Here is a 19745-nt window from a genome sequence, read left to right as displayed (position 1 = left end):
CTGGGATGTCCACTGAGCATTTCCGCGAACTATATCTGAAGTTCTCTGGGCATGGGATTTTGACATATTCCCCAAACCAAAAGGAATGAGTGGGAAACAATCAAGACAACAGATAGAAGCACTTGCATTTGAATGAGTTTCAAGCATGCTTGGGTGCTCGTGTGATCTGAGTGACTCAGTTTTGGAATACAACTGTCGCGTGGTGCACCGCGACCTCCAGGCACCCCGGAGTTTCTGAAAAAAATTTTCTGCGATTTTCACGAAACCACTTTTCTTCAACTTGAATTGGGCTAAAAATCCATCCCTGAAAATAAAAATTCTCTGAGTAGTGTGGAAATGCTGATCCTTACCCTGCCTGGGTTGTCCACTGAGCATTTCCGCGAACTCTATCTGAAGTTCTCTGGGCATGGGATTTTGACATATTCCCCAAACCAAAAGGAATGAGTGGGAAACAATCAAGACAACAGATAGAAGCACTTGCATTTGAATGAGTTTCAAGCATGCTTGGGTGCTCGTGTGATCTGAGTGACTCAGTTTTGGAATACAACTGTCGCGTGGTGCACCGCGACCTCCAGGCACCCCGGATTTTCTGAAAAAAAATTTTCTGCGATTTTCATGAAACCACTTTTCTTCAACTTGAATTGGGATAAAAATCCATCCCTGAAAATAAAAATTCTCTGAGTAGTGTGGAAATGCTGATCCTTACCCTGCCTGGGTTGTCCACTGATAATTTCCGCGAACTCTATCTGAAGTTCTCTGGGCATGGGATTTTGACATATTCCCCAAACCAAAAGGAATGAGTGGGAAACAATCAAGACAACAGATAGAAGCACTTGCATTTGAATGAGTTTCAAGCATGCTTGGGTGCTCGTGTGATCTGAGTGACTCAGTTTTGGAATACAACTGTCGCGTGGTGCACCGCGACCTCCAGGCACCCCGGAGTTTCTGAAAAAATTTTTTTTGTGATTTTCACGAAACCTCTTTTCTTCAACTTGAATTGGGCTAAAAATCCATCCCTGAAAATAAAAATTCTCTGAGTAGTGTGGAAATGCTGATCCTTACCCTGCCTGGGATCTCCACTGAGCATTTCCGCGAACTCTATCTGAAGTTCTCTGGGCATGGGATTTTGACATATTCCCCAAACCAAAAGGAATGAGTGGGAAACAATCAAGACAACAGATAGAAGCACTTGCATTTGAATGAGTTTCAAGCATGCTTGGGTGCTCGTGTGATCTGAGTGACTCAGTTTTGGAATACAACTGTCGCGTGGTGCACCGCGACCTCCAGGCACCCCGGAGTTTCTGAAAAAAAATTTTCTGCGATTTTCACGAAACCGCTTTTCTTCAACTTGAATTGGGCTAAAAATCCATCCCTGAAAATAAAAATTCTCTAAGTAGTGTGGAAATGCTGATCCTTACGCTGCCTGGGTTGTCCACTGAGCATTTCCGCGAACTCTATCTGAAGTTCTCTGGGCATGGGATTTTGACATATTCCCCAAACCAAAAGGAATGAGTGGGAAACAATCAAGACAACAGATAGAAGCACTTGCATTTGAATGAGTTTCAAGCATGCTTGGGTGCTCGTGTGATCTGAGTGACTCAGTTTTGGAATACAACTGTCGCGTGGTGCACCGCGACCTCCAGGCACCCCGGAGTTTCTGAAAAAAATTTTCTGCGATTTTCACGAAACCACTTTTCTTCAACTTGAATTGGGCTAAAAATCCATCCCTGAAAATAAAAATTCTCTGAGTAGTGTGGAAATGCTGATCCTTACCCTGCCTGGGTTGTCCACTGAGCATTTCCGCGAACTCTATCTGAAGTTCTCTGGGCATGGGATTTTGACATATTCCCCAAACCAAAAGGAATGAGTGGGAAACAATCAAGACAACAGATAGAAGCACTTGCATTTGAATGAGTTTCAAGCATGCTTGGGTGCTCGTGTGATCTGAGTGACTCAGTTTTGGAATACAACTGTCGCGTGGTGCACCGCGACCTCAAGGCACCCCGGAGTTTCTGAAAAAAAATTTTCTGCGATTTTCACGAAACCACTTTTCTTCAACTTGAATTGGGCTAAAAATCCATCCCTGAAAATAAAAATTCTCTGAGTAGTGTGGAAATGCTGATCCTTACCCTGCCTGGGATGTCCACTGAGCATTTCCGCGAACTCTATCTGAAGTTCTCTGGGCATGGGATTTTGACATATTCCCCAAACCAAAAGGAATGAGTGGGAAACAATCAAGACAACAGATAGAAGCACTTGCATTTGAATGAGTTTCAAGCATGCTTGGGTGCTCGTGTGATCTGAGTGACTCAGTTTTGGAATACAACTGTCGCGTGGTGCACCGCGACCTCCAGGCACCCCGGAGTTTCTGAAAAAAAATTTTCTGCGATTTTCACGAAACCACTTTTCTTCAACTTGAATTGGGCTAAAAATCCATCCCTGAAAATAAAAATTCTCTGAGTAGTGTGGAAATGCTGATCCTTACCCTGCCTGGGATGTCCACTGAGCATTTCCGCGAACTATATCTGAAGTTCTCTGGGCATGGGATTTTGACATATTCCCCAAACCAAAAGGAATGAGTGGGAAACAATCAAGACAACAGATAGAAGCACTTGCATTTGAATGAGTTTCAAGCATGCTTGGGTGCTCGTGTGATCTGAGTGACTCAGTTTTGGAATACAACTGTCGCGTGGTGCACCGCGACCTCCAGGCACCCCGGAGTTTCTGAAAAAAATTTTCTGCGATTTTCACGAAACCACTTTTCTTCAACTTGAATTGGGCTAAAAATCCATCCCTGAAAATAAAAATTCTCTGAGTAGTGTGGAAATGCTGATCCTTACCCTGCCTGGGTTGTCCACTGAGCATTTCCGCGAACTCTATCTGAAGTTCTCTGGGCATGGGATTTTGACATATTCCCCAAACCAAAAGGAATGAGTGGGAAACAATCAAGACAACAGATAGAAGCACTTGCATTTGAATGAGTTTCAAGCATGCTTGGGTGCTCGTGTGATCTGAGTGACTCAGTTTTGGAATACAACTGTCGCGTGGTGCACCGCGACCTCCAGGCACCCCGGATTTTCTGAAAAAAAATTTTCTGCGATTTTCACGAAACCACTTTTCTTCAACTTGAATTGGGATAAAAATCCATCCCTGAAAATAAAAATTCTCTGAGTAGTGTGGAAATGCTGATCCTTACCCTGCCTGGGTTGTCCACTGATAATTTCCGCGAACTCTATCTGAAGTTCTCTGGGCATGGGATTTTGACATATTCCCCAAACCAAAAGGAATGAGTGGGAAACAATCAAGACAACAGATAGAAGCACTTGCATTTGAATGAGTTTCAAGCATGCTTGGGTGCTCGTGTGATCTGAGTGACTCAGTTTTGGAATACAACTGTCGCGTGGTGCACCGCGACCTCCAGGCACCCCGGAGTTTCTGAAAAAATTTTTTTTGTGATTTTCACGAAACCTCTTTTCTTCAACTTGAATTGGGCTAAAAATCCATCCCTGAAAATAAAAATTCTCTGAGTAGTGTGGAAATGCTGATCCTTACCCTGCCTGGGATCTCCACTGAGCATTTCCGCGAACTCTATCTGAAGTTCTCTGGGCATGGGATTTTGACATATTCCCCAAACCAAAAGGAATGAGTGGGAAACAATCAAGACAACAGATAGAAGCACTTGCATTTGAATGAGTTTCAAGCATGCTTGGGTGCTCGTGTGATCTGAGTGACTCAGTTTTGGAATACAACTGTCGCGTGGTGCACCGCGACCTCCAGGCACCCCGGAGTTTCTGAAAAAAAATTTTCTGCGATTTTCACGAAACCGCTTTTCTTCAACTTGAATTGGGCTAAAAATCCATCCCTGAAAATAAAAATTCTCTAAGTAGTGTGGAAATGCTGATCCTTACGCTGCCTGGGTTGTCCACTGAGCATTTCCGCGAACTCTATCTGAAGTTCTCTGGGCATGGGATTTTGACATATTCCCCAAACCAAAAGGAATGAGTGGGAAACAATCAAGACAACAGATAGAAGCACTTGCATTTGAATGAGTTTCAAGCATGCTTGGGTGCTCGTGTGATCTGAGTGACTCAGTTTTGGAATACAACTGTCGCGTGGTGCACCGCGACCTCCAGGCACCCCGGAGTTTCTGAAAAAAATTTTCTGCGATTTTCACGAAACCACTTTTCTTCAACTTGAATTGGGCTAAAAATCCATCCCTGAAAATAAAAATTCTCTGAGTAGTGTGGAAATGCTGATCCTTACCCTGCCTGGGTTGTCCACTGAGCATTTCCGCGAACTCTATCTGAAGTTCTCTGGGCATGGGATTTTGACATATTCCCCAAACCAAAAGGAATGAGTGGGAAACAATCAAGACAACAGATAGAAGCACTTGCATTTGAATGAGTTTCAAGCATGCTTGGGTGCTCGTGTGATCTGAGTGACTCAGTTTTGGAATACAACTGTCGCGTGGTGCACCGCGACCTCAAGGCACCCCGGAGTTTCTGAAAAAAAATTTTCTGCGATTTTCACGAAACCACTTTTCTTCAACTTGAATTGGGCTAAAAATCCATCCCTGAAAATAAAAATTCTCTGAGTAGTGTGGAAATGCTGATCCTTACCCTGCCTGGGATGTCCACTGAGCATTTCCGCGAACTCTATCTGAAGTTCTCTGGGCATGGGATTTTGACATATTCCCCAAACCAAAAGGAATGAGTGGGAAACAATCAAGACAACAGATAGAAGCACTTGCATTTGAATGAGTTTCAAGCATGCTTGGGTGCTCGTGTGATCTGAGTGACTCAGTTTTGGAATACAACTGTCGCGTGGTGCACCGCGACCTCCAGGCACCCCGGAGTTTCTGAAAAAAAATTTTCTGCGATTTTCACGAAACCACTTTTCTTCAACTTGAATTGGGCTAAAAATCCATCCCTGAAAATCAAAATTCTCTGAGTAGTGTGGAAATGCTGATCCTTACCCTGCCTGGGATGTCCACTGAGCATTTCCGCGAACTATATCTGAAGTTCTCTGGGCATGGGATTTTGACATATTCCCCAAACCAAAAGGAATGAGTGGGAAACAATCAAGACAACAGATAGAAGCACTTGCATTTGAATGAGTTTCAAGCATGCTTGGGTGCTCGTGTGATCTGAGTGACTCAGTTTTGGAATACAACTGTCGCGTGGTGCACCGCGACCTCCAGGCACCCCGGAGTTTCTGAAAAAAATTTTCTGCGATTTTCACGAAACCACTTTTCTTCAACTTGAATTGGGCTAAAAATCCATCCCTGAAAATAAAAATTCTCTGAGTAGTGTGGAAATGCTGATCCTTACCCTGCCTGGGTTGTCCACTGAGCATTTCCGCGAACTCTATCTGAAGTTCTCTGGGCATGGGATTTTGACATATTCCCCAAACCAAAAGGAATGAGTGGGAAACAATCAAGACAACAGATAGAAGCACTTGCATTTGAATGAGTTTCAAGCATGCTTGGGTGCTCGTGTGATCTGAGTGACTCAGTTTTGGAATACAACTGTCGCGTGGTGCACCGCGACCTCCAGGCACCCCGGATTTTCTGAAAAAAAATTTTCTGCGATTTTCACGAAACCACTTTTCTTCAACTTGAATTGGGATAAAAATCCATCCCTGAAAATAAAAATTCTCTGAGTAGTGTGGAAATGCTGATCCTTACCCTGCCTGGGTTGTCCACTGATAATTTCCGCGAACTCTATCTGAAGTTCTCTGGGCATGGGATTTTGACATATTCCCCAAACCAAAAGGAATGAGTGGGAAACAATCAAGACAACAGATAGAAGCACTTGCATTTGAATGAGTTTCAAGCATGCTTGGGTGCTCGTGTGATCTGAGTGACTCAGTTTTGGAATACAACTGTCGCGTGGTGCACCGCGACCTCCAGGCACCCCGGAGTTTCTGAAAAAATTTTTTTTGTGATTTTCACGAAACCTCTTTTCTTCAACTTGAATTGGGCTAAAAATCCATCCCTGAAAATAAAAATTCTCTGAGTAGTGTGGAAATGCTGATCCTTACCCTGCCTGGGTTGTCCACTGAGCATTTCCGCGAACTCTATCTGAAGTTCTCTGGGCATGGGATTTTGACATATTCCCCAAACCAAAAGGAATGAGTGGGAAACAATCAAGACAACAGATAGAAGCACTTGCATTTGAATGAGTTTCAAGCATGCTTGGGTGTTCGTGTGATCTGAGTGACTCAGTTTTGGAATACAACTGTCGCGTGGTGCACCGCGACCTCCAGGCACCCCGGAGTTTCTGAAAAAAAATTTTCTGCGATTTTCACGAAACCACTTTTCTTCAACTTGAATTGGGCTAAAAATCCATCCCTGAAAATAAAAATTCTCTGAGTAGTGTGGAAATGCTGATCCTTACCCTGCCTGGGATCTCCACTGAGCATTTCCGCGAACTCTATCTGAAGTTCTCTGGGCATGGGATTTTGACATATTCCCCAAACCAAAAGGAATGAGTGGGAAACAATCAAGACAACAGATAGAAGCACTTGCATTTGAATGAGTTTCAAGCATGCTTGGGTGCTCGTGTGATCTGAGTGACTCAGTTTTGGAATACAACTGTCGCGTGGTGCACCGCGACCTCCAGGCACCCCGGAGTTTCTGAAAAAAAATTTTCTGCGATTTTCACGAAACCGCTTTTCTTCAACTTGAATTGGGCTAAAAATCCATCCCTGAAAATAAAAATTCTCTAAGTAGTGTGGAAATGCTGATCCTTACGCTGCCTGGGTTGTCCACTGAGCATTTCCGCGAACTCTATCTGAAGTTCTCTGGGCATGGGATTTTGACATATTCCCCAAACCAAAAGGAATGAGTGGGAAACAATCAAGACAACAGATAGAAGCACTTGCATTTGAATGAGTTTCAAGCATGCTTGGGTGCTCGTGTGATCTGAGTGACTCAGTTTTGGAATACAACTGTCGCGTGGTGCACCGCGACCTCCAGGCACCCCGGAGTTTCTGAAAAAAAATTTTCTGCGATTTTCACGAAACCGCTTTTCTTCAACTTGAATTGGGCTAAAAATCCATCCCTGAAAATAAAAATTCTCTGAGTAGTGTGGAAATGCTGATCCTTACCCTGCCTGGGTTGTCCACTGAGCATTTCCGCGAACTCTATCTGAAGTTCTCTGGGCATGGGATTTTGACATATTCCCCAAACCAAAAGGAATGAGTGGGAAACAATCAAGACAACAGATAGAAGCACTTGCATTTGAATGAGTTTCAAGCATGCTTGGGTGTTCGTGTGATCTGAGTGACTCAGTTTTGGAATACAACTGTCGCGTGGTGCACCGCGACCTCCAGGCACCCCGGAGTTTCTGAAAAAAAATTTTCTGCGATTTTCACGAAACCACTTTTCTTCAACTTGAATTGGGCTAAAAATCCATCCCTGAAAATAAAAATTCTCTGAGTAGTGTGGAAATGCTGATCCTTACCCTGCCTGGGATCTCCACTGAGCATTTCCGCGAACTCTATCTGAAGTTCTCTGGGCATGGGATTTTGACATATTCCCCAAACCAAAAGGAATGAGTGGGAAACAATCAAGACAACAGATAGAAGCACTTGCATTTGAATGAGTTTCAAGCATGCTTGGGTGCTCGTGTGATCTGAGTGACTCAGTTTTGGAATACAACTGTCGCGTGGTGCACCGCGACCTCCAGGCACCCCGGAGTTTCTGAAAAAAAATTTTCTGCGATTTTCACGAAACCGCTTTTCTTCAACTTGAATTGGGCTAAAAATCCATCCCTGAAAATAAAAATTCTCTAAGTAGTGTGGAAATGCTGATCCTTACGCTGCCTGGGTTGTCCACTGAGCATTTCCGCGAACTCTATCTGAAGTTCTCTGGGCATGGGATTTTGACATATTCCCCAAACCAAAAGGAATGAGTGGGAAACAATCAAGACAACAGATAGAAGCACTTGCATTTGAATGAGTTTCAAGCATGCTTGGGTGCTCGTGTGATCTGAGTGACTCAGTTTTGGAATACAACTGTCGCGTGGTGCACCGCGACCTCCAGGCACCCCGGAGTTTCTGAAAAAAAATTTTCTGCGATTTTCACGAAACCGCTTTTCTTCAACTTGAATTGGGCTAAAAATCCATCCCTGAAAATAAAAATTCTCTGAGTAGTGTGGAAATGCTGATCCTTACCCTGCCTGGGTTGTCCACTGAGCATTTCCGCGAACTCTATCTGAAGTTCTCTGGGCATGGGATTTTGACATATTCCCCAAACCAAAAGGAATGAGTGGGAAACAATCAAGACAACAGATAGAAGCACTTGCATTTGAATGAGTTTCAAGCATGCTTGGGTGTTCGTGTGATCTGAGTGACTCAGTTTTGGAATACAACTGTCGCGTGGTGCACCGCGACCTCCAGGCACCCCGGAGTTTCTGAAAAAAAATTTTCTGCGATTTTCACGAAACCACTTTTCTTCAACTTGAATTGGGCTAAAAATCCATCCCTGAAAATAAAAATTCTCTGAGTAGTGTGGAAATGCTGATCCTTACCCTGCCTGGGTTGTCCACTGATCATTTCCGCGAACTCTATCTGAAGTTCTCTGGACATGGGATTTTGACATATTCCCCAAACCAAAAGGAATGAGTGGGAAACAATCAAGATAACAGATAGAAGCACTTGCATTTGAATGAGTTTCAAGCATGCTTGGGTGCTCGTGTGATCTGAGTGACTCCGTTTTGGAATACAACTGTCGCGTGGTGCACCGCGACCTCCAGGCACCCCGGAGTTTCTGAAAAAAAAATTTCTGCGATTTTCACGAAACCACTTTTCTTCAACTTGAATTGGGCTAAAAATCCATCCCTGAAAATAAAAATATTCTGAGTAGTGTGGAAATGCTGATCCTTACCCTGCCTGGGATGTCCACTGAGCATTTCCGCGAACTCTATCTGAAGTTCTCTGGGCATGGGATTTTGACATATTCCCCAAACCAAAAGGAATGAGTGGGAAACAATCAAGACAACAGATAGAAGCACTTGTATTTGAATGAGTTTCAAGCATGCTTGGGTGCTCGTGTGATCTGAGTGACTCAGTTTTGGAATACAACTGTCGCGTGGTGCACCGCGACCTCCAGGCACCCCGGAGTTTCTGAAAAAAAATTTTCTGCGATTTTCACGAAACCACTTTTCTTCAACTTGAATTGGGCTAAAAATCCATCCCTGAAAATAAAAATTCTCTGAGTAGTGTGGAAATGCTGATCCTTACCCTGCCTGGGATGTCCACTGAGCATTTCCGCGAACTCTATCTGAAGTTCTCTGGGCATGGGATTTTGACATATTCCCCAAACCAAAAGGAATGAGTGGGAAGCAATCAAGACAACAGATAGAAGCACTTGCATTTGAATGAGTTTCAAGCATGCTTGGGTGCTCGTGTGATCTGAGTGACTCAGTTTTGGAATACAACTGTCGGGTGGTGCACCGCGACCTCCAGGCACCCCGGAGTTTCTGAAAAAAAAATTTCTGCGATTTTCACGAAACCACTTTTCTTCAACTTGAATTGGGCTAAAAATCCATCCCTGAAAATAAAAATTCTCTGAGTAGTGTGGAAATGCTGATCCTTACCCTGCCTGGGATGTCCACTGAGCATTTCCGCGAACTCTATCTGAAGTTCCCTGGGCATGGGATTTTGACATATTCCCCAAACCAAAAGGAATGAGTGGGAAGCAATCAAGACAACAGATAGAAGCACTTGCATTTGAATGAGTTTCAAGCATGCTTGGGTGCTCGTGTGATCTGAGTGACTCAGTTTTGGAATACAACTGTCGCGTGGTGCACCGCGACCTCCAGGCACTCCGGAGTTTCTGAAAAAAAAATTTCTGCGATTTTCACGAAACCACTTTTCTTCAACTTGAATTGGGCTAAAAATCCATCCCTGAAAATAAAAATTCTCTGAGTAGTGTGGAAATGCTGATCCTTACCCTGCCTGGGTTGTCCACTGAGCATTTCCGCGAACTCTATCTGAAGTTCTCTGGGCATGGGATTTCTACATATTCCCCAAACCAAAAGGAATGAGTGGGAAACAATCAAGACAACAGATAGAAGCACTTGCATTTGAATGAGTTTCAAGCATGCTTGGGTGCTCGTGTGATCTGAGTGACTCAGTTTTGGAATACAACTGTCGCGTGGTGCACCGCGACCTCCAGGCACCCCGGAGTTTCTGAAAAAAATTTTTCTGCGATTTTCACGAAACCACTTTTCTTCAACTTGAATTGGGCTAAAAATCCATCCCTGAAAATAAAAATTCTCTGACTAGTGTGGAAATGCTGATCCTTACCCTGCCTGGGTTGTCCACTGAGCATTTCCGCGAACTCTATCTGAAGTTCTCTGGGCATGGGATTTCTACATATTCCCCAAACCAAAAGGAATGAGTGGGAAACAATCAAGACAACAGATAGAAGCACTTGCATTTGAATGAGTTTCAAGCATGCTTGGGTGCTCGTGTGATCTGAGTGACTCAGTTTTGGAATACAACTGTCGCGTGGTGCACCGCGACCTCCAGGCACCCCGGAGTTTCTGAAAAAAAATTGTCTGCGATTTTCACGAAACCACTTTTCTTCAACTTGAATTGGGCTAAAAATCCATCCCTGAAAATAAAAATTCTCTGAGTAGTGTGGAAATGCTGATCCTTACCCTGCCTGGGATGTCCACTGAGCATTTCCGCGAACTCTATCTGAAGTTCTCTGGGCATGGGATTTTGACATATTCCCCAAACCAAAAGGAATGAGTGGGAAACAATCAAGACAACAGATAGAACCACTTGTATTTGAATGAGTTTCAAGCATGCTTGGGTGCTCGTGTGATCTGAGTGACTTGGATTTGGAATACAACTGTCGCGTGGTGCACCCCGACCTCCAGGCACCCCGGAGTTTCTGAAAAAAAAATTTCTGCGATTTTCACGAAACCACTTTTCTTCAACTTGAATTGGGCTAAAAATCCATCCCTGAAAATAAAAATTCTCTGAGTAGTGTGGAAATGCTGATCCTTACCCTGCCTGGGATGTCCACTGAGCATTTCCGCGAACTCTATCTGAAGTTCTCTTGGCATGGGATTTTGACATATTCCCCAAACCAAAAGGAATGAGTGGGAAGCAATCAAGACAACAGATAGAAGCACTTGCATTTGAATGAGTTTCAAGCATGCTTGGGTGCTCGTGTGATCTGAGTGACTCAGTTTTGGAATACAACTGTCGCGTGGTGCACCGCGACCTCCAGGCACCCCGGAGTTTCTGAAAAAAAAATTTCTGCGATTTTCACGAAACCACTTTTCTTCAACTTGAATTGGGCTAAAAATCCATCCCTGAAAATAAAAATTCTCTGAGTAGTGTGGAAATGCTGATCCTTACCCTGCCTGGGTTGTCCACTGAGCATTTCCGCGAACTCTATCTGAAGTTCTCTGGGCATGGGATTTTGAAATATTCCCCAAACCAAAAGGAATGAGTGGGAAACAATCAAGACAACAGATAGAAGCACTTGCATTTGAATGAGTTTCAAGCATGCTTGGGTGTTCGTGTGATCTGAGTGACTCAGTTTTGGAATACAACTGTCGCGTGGTGCACCGCGACCTCCAGGCACCCCGGAGTTTCTGAAAAAAAATTTTCTGCGATTTTCACGAAACCACTTTTCTTCAACTTGAATTGGGCTAAAAATCCATCCCTGAAAATAAAAATTCTCTGAGTAGTGTGGAAATGCTGATCCTTACCCTGCCTGGGATGTCCACTGAGCATTTCCGCGAACTCTATCTGAAGTTCTCTGGGCATGGGATTTTGACATATTCCCCAAACCAAAAGGAATGAGTGGGAAACAATCAAGACAACAGATAGAAGCACTTGCATTTGAATGAGTTTCAAGCATGCTTGGGTGCTCGTGTGATCTGAGTGACTCAGTTTTGGAATACAACTGTCGCGTGGTGCACCGCGACCTCCAGGCACCCCGGAGTTTCTGAAAAAAAATGTTCTGCGATTTTCACGAAACCGCTTTTCTTCAACTTGAATTAGGCTAAAAATCCATCCCTGAAAATAAAAATTCTCTAAGTAGTGTGGAAATGCTGATCCTTACCCTGCCTGGGTTGTCCACTGAGCATTTCCGCGAACTCTATCTGAAGTTCTCTGGGCATGGGATTTTGACATATTCCCCAAACCAAAAGGAATGAGTGGGAAACAATCAAGACAACAGATAGAAGCACTTGCATTTGAATGAGTTTCAAGCATGCTTGGGTGCTCGTGTGATCTGAGTGACTCAGTTTTGGAATACAACTGTCGCGTGGTGCACCGCGACCTCCAGGCACCCCGGAGTTTCTGAAAAAAAATTTTCTGCGATTTTCACGAAACCACTTTTCTTCAACTTGAATTGGGCTAAAAATCCATCCCTGAAAATAAAAATTCTCTGAGTAGTGTGGAAATGCTGATCCTCACCCTGCCTGGGATGTCCACTGAGCAGTTCCGCGAACTCTATCTGAAGTTCTCTGGGCATGGGATTTTGACATATTCCCCAAACCAAAAGGAATGAGTGGGAAGCAATCAAGACAACAGATAGAAGCACTTGCATTTGAATGAGTTTCAAGCATGCTTGGGTGCTCGTGTGATCTGAGTGACTCAGTTTTGGAATACAACTGTCGCGTGGTGCACCGCGACCTCCAGGCACCCCGGAGTTTCTGAAAAAAAATTTTCTGCGATTTTCACGAAACCACTTTTCTTCAACTTGAATTGGGCTAAAAATCCATCCCTGAAAATAAAAATTCTCTGAGTAGTGTGGAAATGCTGATCCTTACCCTGCCTGGGTTGTCCACTGATCATTTCCGCGAACTCTATCTGAAGTTCTCTGGGCATGGGATTTTGACATATTCCCCAAACCAAAAGGAATGAGTGGGAAACAATCAAGACAACAGATAGAAGCACTTGCATTTGAATGAGTTTCAAGCATGCTTGGGTGCTCGTGTGATCTGAGTGACTCCGTTTTGGAATACAACAGTCGCGTGGTGCACCGCGACCTCCAGGCACCCCGGAGTTTCTGAAAAAAAATTTTCTGCGATTTTCACGAAACCACTTTTCTTCAACTTGAATTGGGCTAAAAATCCATCCCTGAAAATAAAAATTCTCTGAGTAGTGTGGAAATGCTGATCCTTACCCTGCCTGGGATGTCCACTGAGCATTTCCGCGAACTCTATCTGAAGTTCTCTGGGCATGGGATTTTGACATATTCCCCAAACCAAAAGGAATGAGTGGGAAACAATCAAGACAACAGATAGAAGCACTTGCATTTGAATGAGTTTCAAGCATGCTTGGGTGCTCGTGTGATCTGAGTGCCTCAGTTTTGGAATACAACTGTCGCGTGGTGCACCGCGACCTCCAGGCACCCCGGAGTTTCTGAAAAAAAATTTTCTGCGATTTTCACGAAACCACTTTTCTTCAACTTGAATTGGGCTAAAAATCCATCCCTGAAAATAAAAATTCTCTGAGTAGTGTGGAAATGCTGATCCTTACCCTGCCTGGGATGTCCACTGAGCATTTCCGCGAACTCTATCTGAAGTTCTCTGGGCATGGGATTTTGACATATTCCCCAAACCAAAAGGAATGAGTGGGAAACAATCAAGACAACAGATAGAAGCACTTGCATTTGAATGAGTTTCAAGCATGCTTGGGTGCTCGTGTGATCTGAGTGACTCAGTTTTGGAATACAACTGTCGGGTGGTGCACCGCGACCTCCAGGCACCCCGGAGTTTCTGAAAAAAAATTTTCTGCGATTTTCACGAAACCACTTTTCTTCAACTTGAATTGGGCTAAAAATCCATCCCTGAAAATAAAAATTCTCTGAGTAGTGTGGAAATGCTGATCCTTACCCTGCCTGGGATGTCCACTGAGCAGTTCCGCGAACTCTATCTGAAGTTCTCTGGGCATGGGATTTTGACATATTCCCCAAACCAAAAGGAATGAGTGGGAAGCAATCAAGACAACAGATAGAAGCACTTGCATTTGAATGTGTTTCAAGCATGCTTGGGTGCTCGTGTGATCTGAGTGACTCAGTTTTGGAATACAACTGTCGCGTGGTGCACCGCGACCTCCAGGCACCCCGGAGTTTCTGAAAAAAAATTTTTCTGCGATTTTCACGAAACCACTTTTCTTCAACTTGAATTGGGCTAAAAATCCATCCCTGAAAATAAAAATTCTCTGAGTAGTGTGGAAATGCTGATCCTTACCCTGCCTGGGTTGTCCACTGATCATTTCCGCGAACTCTATCTGAAGTTCTCTGGGCATGGGATTTTGACATATTCCCCAAACCAAAAGGAATGAGTGGGAAACAATCAAGACAACAGATAGAAGCACTTGCATTTGAATGAGTTTCAAGCATGCTTGGGTGCTCGTGTGATCTGAGTGACTCAGTTTTGGAATACAACTGTCGCGTGGTGCACCGCGACCTCCAGGCACCCCGGAGTTTCTGAAAAAAAATTTTCTGCGATTTTCACGAAACCACTTTTCTTCAACTTGAATTGGGCTAAAAATCCATCCCTGAAAATAAAAATTCTCTGAGTAGTGTGGAAATGCTGATCCTTACCCTGCCTGGGATGTCCACTGAGCATTTCCGCGAACTCTATCTGAAGTTCTCTGGGCATGGGATTTTGACATATTCCCCAAACCAAAAGGAATGAGTGGGAAACAATCAAGACAACAGATAGAAGCACTTGCATTTGAATGAGTTTCAAGCATGCTTGGGTGCTCGTGTGATCTGAGTGACTCAGTTTTGGAATACAACTGTCGCGTGGTGCACCGCGACCTCCAGGCACCCCGGAGTTTCTGAAAAAAAATGTTCTGCGATTTTCACGAAACCGCTTTTCTTCAACTTGAATTAGGCTAAAAATCCATCCCTGAAAATAAAAATTCTCTAAGTAGTGTGGAAATACTGATCCTTACCCTGCCTGGGTTGTCCACTGAGCATTTCCGCGAACTCTATCTGAAGTTCTCTGGGCATGGGATTTTGACATATTCCCCAAACCAAAAGGAATGAGTGGGAAACAATCAAGACAACAGATAGAAGCACTTGCATTTGAATGAGTTTCAAGCATGCTTGGGTGCTCGTGTGATCTGAGTGACTCAGTTTTGGAATACAACTGTCGCGTGGTGCACCGCGACCTCCAGGCACCCCGGAGTTTCTGAAAAAAAATTTTCTGCGATTTTCACGAAACCACTTTTCTTCAACTTGAATTGGGCTAAAAATCCATCCCTGAAAATAGAAATTCTCTGAGTAGTGTGGAAATGCTGATCCTCACCCTGCCTGGGATGTCCACTGAGCAGTTCCGCGAACTCTATCTGAAGTTCTCTGGGCATGGGATTTTGACATATTCCCCAAACCAAAAGGAATGAGTGGGAAGCAATCAAGACAACAGATAGAAGCACTTGCATTTGAATGAGTTTCAAGCATGCTTGGGTGCTCGTGTGATCTGAGTGACTCAGTTTTGGAATACAACTGTCGCGTGGTGCACCGCGACCTCCAGGCACCCCGGAGTTTCTGAAAAAAAATTTTCTGCGATTTTCACGAAACCACTTTTCTTCAACTTGAATTGGGCTAAAAATCCATCCCTGAAAATAAAAATTCTCTGAGTAGTGTGGAAATGCTGATCCTTACCCTGCCTGGGTTGTCCACTGATCATTTCCGCGAACTCTATCTGAAGTTCTCTGGGCATGGGATTTTGACATATTCCCCAAACCAAAAGGAATGAGTGGGAAACAATCAAGACAACAGATAGAAGCACTTGCATTTGAATGAGTTTCAAGCATGCTTGGGTGCTCGTGTGATCTGAGTGACTCCGTTTTGGAATACAACTGTCGCGTGGTGCACCGCGACCTCCAGGCACCCCGGAGTTTCTGAAAAAAAATTTTCTGCGATTTTCACGAAACCACTTTTCTTCAACTTGAATTGGGCTAAAAATCCATCCCTGAAAATAAAAATTCTCTGAGTAGTGTGGAAATGCTGATCCTTACCCTGCCTGGGATGTCCACTGAGCATTTCCGCGAACTCTATCTGAAGTTCTCTGGGCATGGGATTTTGACATATTCCCCAAACCAAAAGGAATGAGTGGGAAACAATCAAGACAACAGATAGAAGCACTTGCATTTGAATGAGTTTCAAGCATGCTTGGGTGCTCGTGTGATCTGAGTGACTCAGTTTTGGAATACAACTGTCGCGTGGTGCACCGCGACCTCCAGGCACCCCGGAGTCTCTGAAAAAAAATTTTCTGCGATTTTCACGAAACCACTTTTCTTCAACTTGAATTGGGCTAAAAATCCATCCCTGAAAATAAAAATTCTCTGAGTAGTGTGGAAATGCTGATCCTTACCCTGCCTGGGATGTCCACTGAGCATTTCCGCGAACTCTATCTGAAGTTCTCTGGGCATGGGATTTTGACATATTCCCCAAACCAAAAGGAATGAGTGGGAAACAATCAAGACAACAGATAGAAGCACTTGCATTTGAATGAGTTTCAAGCATGCTTGGGTGCTCGTGTGATCTGAGTGACTCAGTTTTGGAATACAACTGTCGGGTGGTGCACCGCGACCTCCAGGCACCCCGGAGTTTCTGAAAAAAAATTTTCTGCGATTTTCACGAAACCACTTTTCTTCAACTTGAATTGGGCTAAAAATCCATCCCTGAAAATAAAAATTCTCTGAGTAGTGTGGAAATGCTGATCCTTACCCTGCCTGGGATGTCCACTGAGCAGTTCCGCGAACTCTATCTGAAGTTCTCTGGGCATGGGATTTTGACATATTCCCCAAACCAAAAGGAATGAGTGGGAAGCAATCAAGACAACAGATAGAAGCACTTGCATTTGAATGAGTTTCAAGCATGCTTGGGTGCTCGTGTGATCTGAGTGACTCAGTTTTGGAATACAACTGTCGCGTGGTGCACCGCGACCTCCAGGCACCCCGGAGTTTCTGAAAAAAAATTTTCTGCGATTTTCACGAAACCACTTTTCTTCAACTTGAATTGGGCTAAAAATCCATCCCTGAAAATAAAAATTCTCTGAGTAGTGTGGAAATGCTGATCCTTACCCTGCCTGGGATGTCCACTGAGCATTTTCGCGAACTCTATCTGAAGTTCTCTGGGCATGGGATTTTGACATATTCCCCAAACCAAAAGGAATGAGTGGGAAACAATCAAGACAACAGATAGAAGCACTTGCATTTGAATGAGTTTCAAGCATGCTTGGGTGCTCGTGTGATCTGAGTGACTCAGTTTTGGAATACAACTGTCGCGTGGTGCACCGCGACCTCCAGGCACCCCGGAGTTTCTGAAAAAAAATGTTCTGCGATTTTCACGAAACCGCTTTTCTTCAACTTGAATTAGGCTAAAAATCCATCCCTGAAAATAAAAATTCTCTAAGTAGTGTGGAAATGCTGATCCTTACCCTGCCTGGGTTGTCCACTGAGCATTTCCGCGAACTCTATCTGAAGTTCTCTGGGCATGGGATTTTGACATATTCCCCAAACCAAAAGGAATGAGTGGGAAACAATCAAGACAACAGATAGAAGCACTTGCATTTGAATGAGTTTCAAGCATGCTTGGGTGCTCGTGTGATCTGAGTGACTCAGTTTTGGAATACAACTGTCGCGTGGTGCACCGCGACCTCCAGGCACCCCGGAGTTTCTGAAAAAAAATTTTCTGCGATTTTCACGAAACCACTTTTCTTCAACTTGAATTGGGCTAAAAATCCATCCCTGAAAATAAAAATTCTCTGAGTAGTGTGGAAATGCTGATCCTTACCCTGCCTGGGATGTCCACTGAGCATTTCCGCGAACTCTATCTGAAGTTCTCTGGGCATGGGATTTTGACATATTCCCCAAACCAAAAGGAATGAGTGGGAAGCAATCAAGACAACAGATAGAAGCACTTGCATTTGAATGAGTTTCAAGCATGCTTGGGTGCTCGTGTGATCTGAGTGACTCAGTTTTGGAATACAACTGTCGGGTGGTGCACCGCGACCTCCAGGCACCCCGGAGTTTCTGAAAAAAAAATTTCTGCGATTTTCACGAAACCACTTTTCTTCAACTTGAATTGGGCTAAAAATCCATCCCTGAAAATAAAAATTCTCTGAGTAGTGTGGAAATGCTGATCCTTACCCTGCCTGGGATGTCCACTGAGCATTTCCGCGAACTCTATCTGAAGTTCCCTGGGCATGGGATTTTGACATATTCCCCAAACCAAAAGGAATGAGTGGGAAGCAATCAAGACAACAGATAGAAGCACTTGCATTTGAATGAGTTTCAAGCATGCTTGGGTGCTCGTGTGATCTGAGTGACTCAGTTTTGGAATACAACTGTCGCGTGGTGCACCGCGACCTCCAGGCACTCCGGAGTTTCTGAAAAAAAAATTTCTGCGATTTTCACGAAACCACTTTTCTTCAACTTGAATTGGGCTAAAAATCCATCCCTGAAAATAAAAATTCTCTGAGTAGTGTGGAAATGCTGATCCTTACCCTGCCTGGGTTGTCCACTGAGCATTTCCGCGAACTCTATCTGAAGTTCTCTGGGCATGGGATTTCTACATATTCCCCAAACCAAAAGGAATGAGTGGGAAACAATCAAGACAACAGATAGAAGCACTTGCATTTGAATGAGTTTCAAGCATGCTTGGGTGCTCGTGTGATCTGAGTGACTCAGTTTTGGAATACAACTGTCGCGTGGTGCACCGCGACCTCCAGGCACCCCGGAGTTTCTGAAAAAAATTTTTCTGCGATTTTCACGAAACCACTTTTCTTCAACTTGAATTGGGCTAAAAATCCATCCCTGAAAATAAAAATTCTCTGACTAGTGTGGAAATGCTGATCCTTACCCTGCCTGGGTTGTCCACTGAGCATTTCCGCGAACTCTATCTGAAGTTCTCTGGGCATGGGATTTCTACATATTCCCCAAACCAAAAGGAATGAGTGGGAAACAATCAAGACAACAGATAGAAGCACTTGCATTTGAATGAGTTTCAAGCATGCTTGGGTGCTCGTGTGATCTGAGTGACTCAGTTTTGGAATACAACTGTCGCGTGGTGCACCGCGACCTCCAGGCACCCCGGAGTTTCTGAAAAAAAATTGTCTGCGATTTTCACGAAACCACTTTTCTTCAACTTGAATTGGGCTAAAAATCCATCCCTGAAAATAAAAATTCTCTGAGTAGTGTGGAAATGCTGATCCTTACCCTGCCTGGGATGTCCACTGAGCATTTCCGCGAACTCTATCTGAAGTTCTCTGGGCATGGGATTTTGACATATTCCCCAAACCAAAAGGAATGAGTGGGAAACAATCAAGACAACAGATAGAACCACTTGTATTTGAATGAGTTTCAAGCATGCTTGGGTGCTCGTGTGATCTGAGTGACTTGGATTTGGAATACAACTGTCGCGTGGTGCACCCCGACCTCCAGGCACCCCGGAGTTTCTGAAAAAAAAATTTCTGCGATTTTCACGAAACCACTTTTCTTCAACTTGAATTGGGCTAAAAATCCATCCCTGAAAATAAAAATTCTCTGAGTAGTGTGGAAATGCTGATCCTTACCCTGCCTGGGATGTCCACTGAGCATTTCCGCGAACTCTATCTGAAGTTCTCTTGGCATGGGATTTTGACATATTCCCCAAACCAAAAGGAATGAGTGGGAAGCAATCAAGACAACAGATAGAAGCACTTGCATTTGAATGAGTTTCAAGCATGCTTGGGTGCTCGTGTGATCTG

Source organism: Lepisosteus platostomus, chromosome 4 (genome assembly GCF_059453375.1).
Source record: "Lepisosteus platostomus isolate fLepPlt1 chromosome 4, fLepPlt1.hap1, whole genome shotgun sequence".
NCBI classification, from domain to species: Eukaryota; Metazoa; Chordata; class Actinopteri; order Semionotiformes; family Lepisosteidae; genus Lepisosteus; species Lepisosteus platostomus.
This window is presented reverse-complemented; position numbering follows the sequence as displayed.